The sequence below is a fragment of the Garra rufa genome, chromosome 2 (assembly GCF_049309525.1).
Source record: "Garra rufa chromosome 2, GarRuf1.0, whole genome shotgun sequence".
Taxonomy (NCBI): Eukaryota; Metazoa; Chordata; class Actinopteri; order Cypriniformes; family Cyprinidae; genus Garra; species Garra rufa.
The window spans coordinates 54,742,126-54,751,160 of NC_133362.1; the positions used below are offsets into that span (position 1 = coordinate 54,742,126).

General features: G+C 33.1%; 1 long non-coding RNA gene across 1 annotated transcript; it reads right to left on the reverse strand.

The window, feature by feature from the left end:
• Window positions 1-611: 611 nt before the first annotated feature.
• On the reverse strand, window positions 612-3,185 carry LOC141325109 (uncharacterized). Its single transcript, XR_012353731.1, has 3 exons — window positions 3,141-3,185; window positions 2,386-2,480; window positions 612-1,271 (listed from the first exon to the last, which is right to left on the reverse strand). It is a non-coding gene; the product is annotated as an uncharacterized lncRNA (long non-coding RNA).
• Window positions 3,186-9,035: the final 5,850 nt, after the last annotated feature.

Consider the following 9,035-nt stretch of genomic DNA (forward strand, 5'->3'; position numbering starts at 1 on the left):
CGAGGGTGCGCGCTAACTGTTATGTATACGAAGATTCCAGATGCAAAGCCTCTAAGTAAGTCTGACATTTTTCTTCAAAATTTGCATTTCTTTCTGGCTAGGTTTCTATGTAAGCAGGCGACCCGATTTGGTTTCGGTTTATTGATTTCTGAATATGACCTTACATTGTAACAGCATAAACACAATTATATGGTGGTAATACCGCATACCGCGCTACTGAGCCACTCAAAATTACCGCAAGGGAAATTCATTAACCGCGACAGCCCTATATACAGTATATATATATATATATACACACACACACACACACACACACACACACACACACACACATATATATATATATATATACATATATGTTGTAAACATCGTTAACACTCTTTTTTTAATTTCTTACGTGTGCAAGGAATTGGCCCTGTTTCATGGCCAACTCTGAAGGTTGGCTTGAAGAGAAGGTGACCTCCAGGCTCTCCACCACCGCTGGCTAATTGAGGAAAGGTACACTGTAAAAAACAACCTATAGAATCTACTCAATAAAATGGGGTAAACTGATGTAACAATTTGCACAGTTTGTTTGGGTAGATTCTATCCTATATATCTGAGTAAAGAATCCCATACCGAAATGTAATATATGTGCTTATATGAAATACCCATGTATTAAATACATGTCTTGTATATGCCATATCCATATATGATTCCTATTAGAAAATGGAACAATTTCATATATTGACATATAAGTCTACCCCATACAAAAATATATGTTTATGTATGTATAATACATGTATTGCCATATATGGAATATATATAATTATCAATATATGTGAGATATATGCATTTTTTTATTATGTTATATACAAATTAGACATATATGAAACCATATATTTCATGCATATTTAATATTTTAATATGTGATCTTTGATCTTTAAATACAGGACACATGTGAGACACTACACTCTACAAAGTTGCAGTGCATTGCACATTTCACACCTTGAGCCTTAAATGTTAAATGGTACACAAAGAAACATCTTTATTTAAACAGAATTTATTTAAATAGGAACAAAAAATGTTACTGACATGCACAATCAAACAGAAAAAAAAGAAACAATTACATATATAACTGATCAAAACACTGAACAGGCATAAGAAACAAAACATCAATTGTAGTGGTCCAGCTAAAGGTCTACAGGTTTGTATTCCCACAGCTTGGTTAGTTTTTGGTTTATTGCCATCCCCAGAAGGCCCCAGGTGAAGAAATGTCTGGATTCCAGCATCTGTATAAAAAAAAAAAAGATAAAAGTTAGATTTTGATAAGATAATTACAATAAATTTTCTGAACCATATACTTAAGACTTGCAATCCAACATTGTACCAAAGTGATAAACTACTATAAGATGACAAATATACTGAATATTAAACAGTTGGTAAAGTTAAAGATTCTTTTAAAACTGCAGAATACTAATTATGTATATATGTTTGTAAGTTGTAGTTGTAAAATATTCCCAGATACCACAAGGACATGGCAGAACAACAAAGCACAGCCTGCATGCCCATTCAAATAATATGTCTCTATATACATGAAGAACTAAAATATAGTAGCCCAAATGCTCAATGACAGAGTTCACAGCTAAGGTTACAATTTAATTTGCTATTTAGCATCAATTAAATAAAGTGTTGACATTCATAATACCTAATATGTGCATCGTTTTGGCCTGGAGAAAAGAGGGGTGGAACTATTACATGGGTTTTTGAATGACAATTTTGATTAAATCCCCTAAAATAAGGTCCGCCGTTCACACAAACTCATAATCCTTTCACATTTTATTCTATGACATAAAAAAACACCAGTTAAACCCCACTTTTGATTCGTATTTTAATTTTTAAACTCTTATGTTTCTTAAAAAAGATGGTTGCTAACATGCTGCTAAATGGGACTACAGGGCCTGTCGGAGGCATTAAACGTCATCACGCCAAACAGTTTATCAATTTACTGTGTTTTGCATTGTAGTGTAATTTATAGTGAAATTAACTGTAGAATAATCAATTAATAGTTTCCCGCACCACATTTACTGCCTTTGTCACAGTGAAAGTGAAACTTTAATAATCTATAGTGCTTAAAGCCACGTTTAAGATAAATGTTTACGGCCATATGAAGCTGTTAGAAAGCAGATAGATTGAGGATTTTCTTGAAGCAAGGATAAAATAATATTTTGTGTACCTACCCTAACAACATGATAGCTAAAATGTGGTACTTCATTCACTAAAATAAGTTTAATCTTACCATTTCCAAAACCTCTACAGTTATTTATAGATTAAATGCACTAGAATTTTATTAAATAGTACACGGAGACACATATTTTGTTGATTTGATTTGTCTACATATTTAACCTTTTCTGTGTACGCTCCATCATTCACATCACTGCCATCCACATCTGCAGGTTCGGCCTCCATTTCTGTTTTCTGAGAATTTCGGGACTCATTACCTATTCATGGGACACAAACGAGAATAGCACAATTATCAGCAAAGATATGAACAAAATTTACAACGATAGATTAACCATATTTTTAAAACCCCATAATCACATCCTTTAGTGTACTGTTACCTTTATGCAATATGCACATGCATGTGTTTATGCACCCGCTCTAGGCATGTCACTGACATGTCAATGCACTTGGTGCAATATAACCAAGTACTGTAATTTACTATATGAATTCAAGGTGCTTTTATTTAAATAATTCCATTTTTTGAAGTTTTATAGTTTTAGTCTAGACTACATCTCAGAGATAAACATTATAATTTTCATCCGTTATTTTTGTCAGACAGCTTTAAATAATTTCCAAATGTGGCATTGCTTATCCAGTGAAAACAATGAGCTCACAGTATCTCCATACAGATTGTTCATTAACCTACCCAGTAACGTTAGCTAAAATTAACTTTAATGCAAGCAAATTGCAAAACACATCAATGCAGCTGTAAACATAACATCATATATAAAACAATGCAAGGGAATATTTAAAAAAAACTTATCTGCTCTATATAGAGACAGAGGCTCTTGCAGACCAAAACAATCATATAACACTTAGTTAGTTTCTATGAAATATTAGCGTAGGTATAAAGCGTTGAGTAAATTAGCATAAATTACCTGCACCGCTGCCACATTCAAAGGCGTTTCATCGTTTCCTCTCAGTGAAGTCGGTCTGTCTTCGTGCCCGTCTATAAAATCATTGTCGTTTATTATGCGAATGTATTGGCCCATTTGTTATCCTTCCACTTACTAAGAAAAACATCTTACCGCAGATGACTTGTATCATTGCCCAGCCATTGCTCAGACTCTGCCGTTGGCGCGGGTGAGTTTGAATTTTGGCGCATGCGCAGTAGCGGTATTATGACATACGCACTCAATCGCTCATGTATTTTAATGAAATGCGTTTTAGTTCATTGATGATGACAGCACATATGGACAAACAGTTACATGAAGTGTTTTCCCCTCAATAACTCCATAATACATTCGTTTTACTACAAGTAACTAGTACATTGGCATTTTTTGAACAGGTTATATATTCATCTGTATTTTTTCCCCAGTAAACTGAATTGAAACAATAAAGTTAAGCAAAAAAATATTTTGTTATGTGATTTACAATAAGCAGTATCTTTTAGGCATAAATGGTTAATAAACTTGCATAAATTCAATATATACATTGGTAATTTTGATATATATTGTTAACATATATGGTCTTATCATTTAATACAATATACAATTTTAATATATATTGTAAACCTATATGGTCATAACATGCAATACCATATAAAAGTTGACCATATATATACTTTCAATATATGTTTATATACAAATTGTACTATGGGAAAATCATATATGTTATAAACATATATCTACATATATCCAGAAGATGTATATCATGATGTATATATGTGATAATAATATATTGCCCTATATTTAACATATATGAGAGTAGCACTTCTGATATAGGGACATATATGTCATATATTACATTTCGGTATGGGATACCTGAATTGATCAGCTAAGACAAACTAAAAAAAAGTAGGTAAAGTCTACACAGCAAAAAGCCCAGTATTAAATGAACTCTCCCAATAGTTTGAGTCCATACTCAAGAGTATTAAAATGAACACCGAAGCAGTGTTAGAGTTATTGAGGTAATTAAGTTATTCATTGAGTGGTGATTGACCATTATTAAAGACCTGTGTGATGTTAAAAAGCAGAATCGCCAAAAGGAGAAAATCTAATTTTGTAAGTCACCATTATAGTGGTCAGTGTCAGCATTAGTTTAGCTCTTTACCATTAACTTCTTAACATTAGGTTTTGTTTGGGTGCTCTAATTGAGTTATAACGATCAGACAAACCAGGAGAAATTAGATTATGTGGTGTTGAACATGCTTTGACAAAGTCATAATGTAATGACCTGAATAACTGAGTTATATTTTATGTTAATTACGCTGGATTAATCAGAGAATTAATTTTCAAGCTTATTTTGACAAAAATATACACATATTTTAGATATAGACACACAGACATCAACAATCAGCATGAGAATCACAACAATGGTGACCATCAAAAACGTATGTTGTAGCCAATCAAAACTCATCCGTGTCTCCCATCATGCATTGCGGCATGAATAAATTATGAGCTGATTATTTCCGTGATGTTTAGAGTTGATCTGTTTCTGAATATGCTGTTTGTCAACATTGTTGAGATTCATATGCTGATTCCTGATGTCTGTGTGTGCCTAAAAGAGCAACTTTTAAATTTTTTTTGATGAGAGGAGCTTGTAAAGGCCAATAAAAAAAAAAAAAAGCTTTATTATTATTTTTTGCTGCTGTGAAACCCCAATGCAGTTGTAATAAATAAAGAATATAGAACTGAAAGACTACACTCTAAACGATTCCAGTGGCTCAAATTAAGCTTATTTTAAACCAGAATTATCACCACTGCATGACTTTTGCTCTTTAGCTTGTCTGGCTGGTTTAGCTAAACAGCTAAACAAAGCTTAATGCTAAAAAGCTACAGGTCAAGAGCCCAACTAATGCTAACACTGACCACTATAATGGTGACATAAAAAATTTGGTATTTTCAATCACCACTCAATGAATCACTTAATTACCTGATTAGCTTTGACACTGCTTCAGTGTTGATTTTAACACTCTGAGTATGGACTCAAAAATAAACTCCCGGGAGAGTTCATTTAATACTGTGCTTTTTGCTGTGTAGACTTTACCTACTTTTTTTTGTTTTTCTTAGCTGATCAATTCAGGTATTCTTTACTCAGATATATAGGATAGAATCTACCCAAACAAACTGTGTAAATTGTTACATCAGTTTACCCCATTTTATTGAGTAGATTCTTAAATTCAGGTATTCTTTACTCAGATATATAGGATAGAATCTACCCAAACAAACTGAGTGCAAATTGTTACATCAGTTTACCTCATTTTATTGAGTAGATTCTATAGGTTGTTTTTTACAGTGTGGTTAACACCTAAAAATATGTATAACTCTTTCAAAGTCACTAAAAAATAGAAAAGAAAACTTTGAATAATTGCCTCAACTGAAAACAACTAGCTTTAATTATTGAATTAACCTTTTTATCCAGTTTTCACTCCATAATAACACCCACATTTTTTTACATTGGGCTTCACATATAATCTTAAAACACCAAGATCCAACTCAGAAGAGTCACGAGCACCCCTAGATCCAAATCCAAATCCAAATCCATACCACAACTTTTCTTTTCTTCATTAAACTTTAAAATTTGTTTAGAGCCAACCAGGTTTAATATCTTCAAGACAGTCCAACAATGGTGCTATGGACTTTGCATCTTTCCCTTTCAAAGGCAAATAAAGCTGAGAATCATCTACATAAAAATGAAACGAGATGCCAGACTTCCTACAGATGGACCCTACAGGAAGCAAATATATAGAGAACAAAATAGGCCCAAGAATGGACCTTGAGGAACTCCACACGAGAAGGACGCTGAAGAGGACACCATTCCTACGCAGTTCCCTTAATACCAATGCAATTTTCTAATTGAGAAACCAAGATATTATGGTCTACAGTGTCAAATGCCGCTGTAAGATCTAAAAGCAAGAGGAAAGCATAATTATCAAAGTTAGCAGCTAATAACAGGTCATTAAAAACTTTTACAAGTCCCATTTCAGTTCTATGGTGGGATTTAAAACATGACTGGAACACTTCCTGAACCCCATGTAAATATAGAAAAGACAGCACTTGTATTAATACAACCTTCTCTAACACTTCGGGAAGAAATGATATTTTTTTTTTATATAGGTCCAAATTTGCCTTTTTAATCAATGTTTCCACTATTGCATGTTTCAAATTCTGTGGTGCAACACCTGAGGTGAGACTGCTGTTTATAATTCTCTAAATATTTGGTCCAATGGTTTCAAAAACACTTAACAAGTGTGAAGGGACAATGTCCATACAGTAAGAAGATGGTTTCATCTTACCAATAATATCTCCTAAAAACTAAAGAGAGACAGGCTCAATCTGGTTAAACCGTTTTAACCAGATTGAGCCTGTGGTTTTATGACAGCCGTATCTTCTATCTCTAGTTTTTAAAACACTAAATTAAAAAAGAAATAATATAAACCAGCCTACATTTTAACTGGGAAGAGAAACAGACATTTACTCATTTGAGCTAATAATTAGGACTGTATTAGTCTGCGTACATTTGATTTACATTTACTGCTATGACAAAAATACACTTACATTATGGTTTATAATACTACATGTGTCACATTTATTGTCCAACAACACATATTTTAGCAAAATGTATGTTTTCCTCAGAATAACTGAGCTAATCTTATATTGCGCTCTGCCTGTTTAGTGTGCATCAGCACTTGTTCTCTTGTGTAAACCTCATCCACTCCTGACAACAAAATGGATGTTTGTATGACTTTCTAACATTTACATATTCTTATGAAGAATATACACTGAGGAAAACATAATGCATTAAATGGTACAAATATATTTGCCATGGTGGATCAATCTGATCTATAATCGACATTAAGGACTGCTTTAAGAATAAGCGTGCACATCAAATTATCTTGACTCACTGAACCTGGGTCAAATGAGTGAGATTGTATAAATGAAATGGTCATTTATGGTACCACTTTAACCCCAATAGATTTGTTAGATTATTTCAGGTCACGTTTTGGACTTTAATCCCAGCTTTTCTGAGCGTCTTTTTTGAAACAGCCCCCAGAGCTCGACATTAAGCCTTGATCTGCGCCTGTCCTTTAGACAGCTAAATCAATCATCCATTTGAAGAAAAAAGTAAAAAGTTATATGTAAGAAAAAAATGTAAATAAAAAATTAATTTGTTGTTCAAGTAATTTATCTACAAGCAATATTCTCATTACAATTTCATCAGCTCTAACATAAGCATATCTGTAGTATTTATCACATTAAATTGATGGATGTAATTTAAATTAAAGTTGTTTTTATATAAAAATAAGTATGATAAAAAAACAACACTACGAAAGTATATTTGGGAATATACACATAAAAATCATGATTTTAGCTTTAAGAAAAAGTTTATTTTATTTTTAGAATACAATAGTAGTTTCAAAAATTATATCACAGCATTCAAAATCACCTAAAATTTTGTTTCAATCTATTAATAGGTTAAACTCAAACACTGTTTCAATACTACCATCTACAGAGTGTTGTGAGAAGTTTTTAAATGTTTTTTTTTTAGATAAAGTTAATACAATTAGATCTGGTTTTCATGATTGGAATGGATTGACAGGAGATACTTTAAAAAATGTCAGCACATTTGATAAATTTGATTTGGTTTCAATTAAGGATATTAGTTTTGTTATTGGTAAGTTGAAACGCCCAGCTGCTAGTTGGGATGTTTTGCCTTTTGATTTGCTGGCTGCGACATTCGATTACACTGGGCCTTGTATTACCGCTATTGTTAATTGCAGTCTTTATACAGGCATTTTTCCTTTAAGTTTTAAGCAGGCGGTTATTCAGCCCCTTCTTAAAAAGCCTACTCTTGACCCGTTGGAATGTAAAAATTATCGGCCCATTTCAAAGCTGCCTTGTATCTCTAAAATCTTGGAAAAGGTAGTTTTATCTCAGTTAAGTTCATTTTTGGCTAGAAATGAGGTGCTAGATGTTTTTCAGTCTGGTTTTCGGGCAGGACACAGTACTGAATCAGCTTTACTGCGAGTCTCAAATGATTTATTACTTATTGCAGACTCGGGTAATAGTGGAGCTCTAATCATGTTGGATCTTAGTGCAGCTTTTGATTTAATTGATCACGATATTCTTATTAATCGCTTGGAACACGTTGTGGGACTGAGAGGGACGGTTTTAAAATGGTTTTCCTCTTATTTAAAGGGGCGTTCAATTTCTGTTAGGGTTGGGGACTTTTCCTCCGGGTCATTTTCTCTGGATTGTGGAGTACCTGAGGGTTCAATTCTGGGACCTATTCTCTTTTCTCTGTTTTTGCTGCTTTTAGGCCTAATTTTTAAGAAATATGGTATATCTTATCACCTATATGCCGATGATATTCAGATTTACTTACCTTTTAGAGCAGGAGGATCAAGCCCTAATCTATCCTTGGTATCTTGTTTAAAGGAGGTGACTAGCTGGTTACAGTTAAATGCTAGCAAGTCTGAAGTCATGGTTTTTGGGATGAAGAAGGAAGACAGTGGTTTAACTGATTTTCTAGGTACATGGGAAACAAACGTTCAGCCTAAAATAAGAAACTTAGGTGTAATTTTTGACTCTGCTCTTATGTTTGACCATCAGGTTAAAAATGTGGTAAAAAATTGTTTATCAGTTAAGGACTATTGCAAAAATGAAATCTTTTTTGTCTGTTCCTGATCTAGAAACAGTGATTCATGCATTTATTTCTTCACGCTTGGATTACTGTAATGCTCTATAAGTAGGAATTAGTCAATCTCTTATTTCAAAATTGCAGCTGGTTCAAAACCCTGCAGCGAGGCTCTTTACTGGTACTAAGAAAAG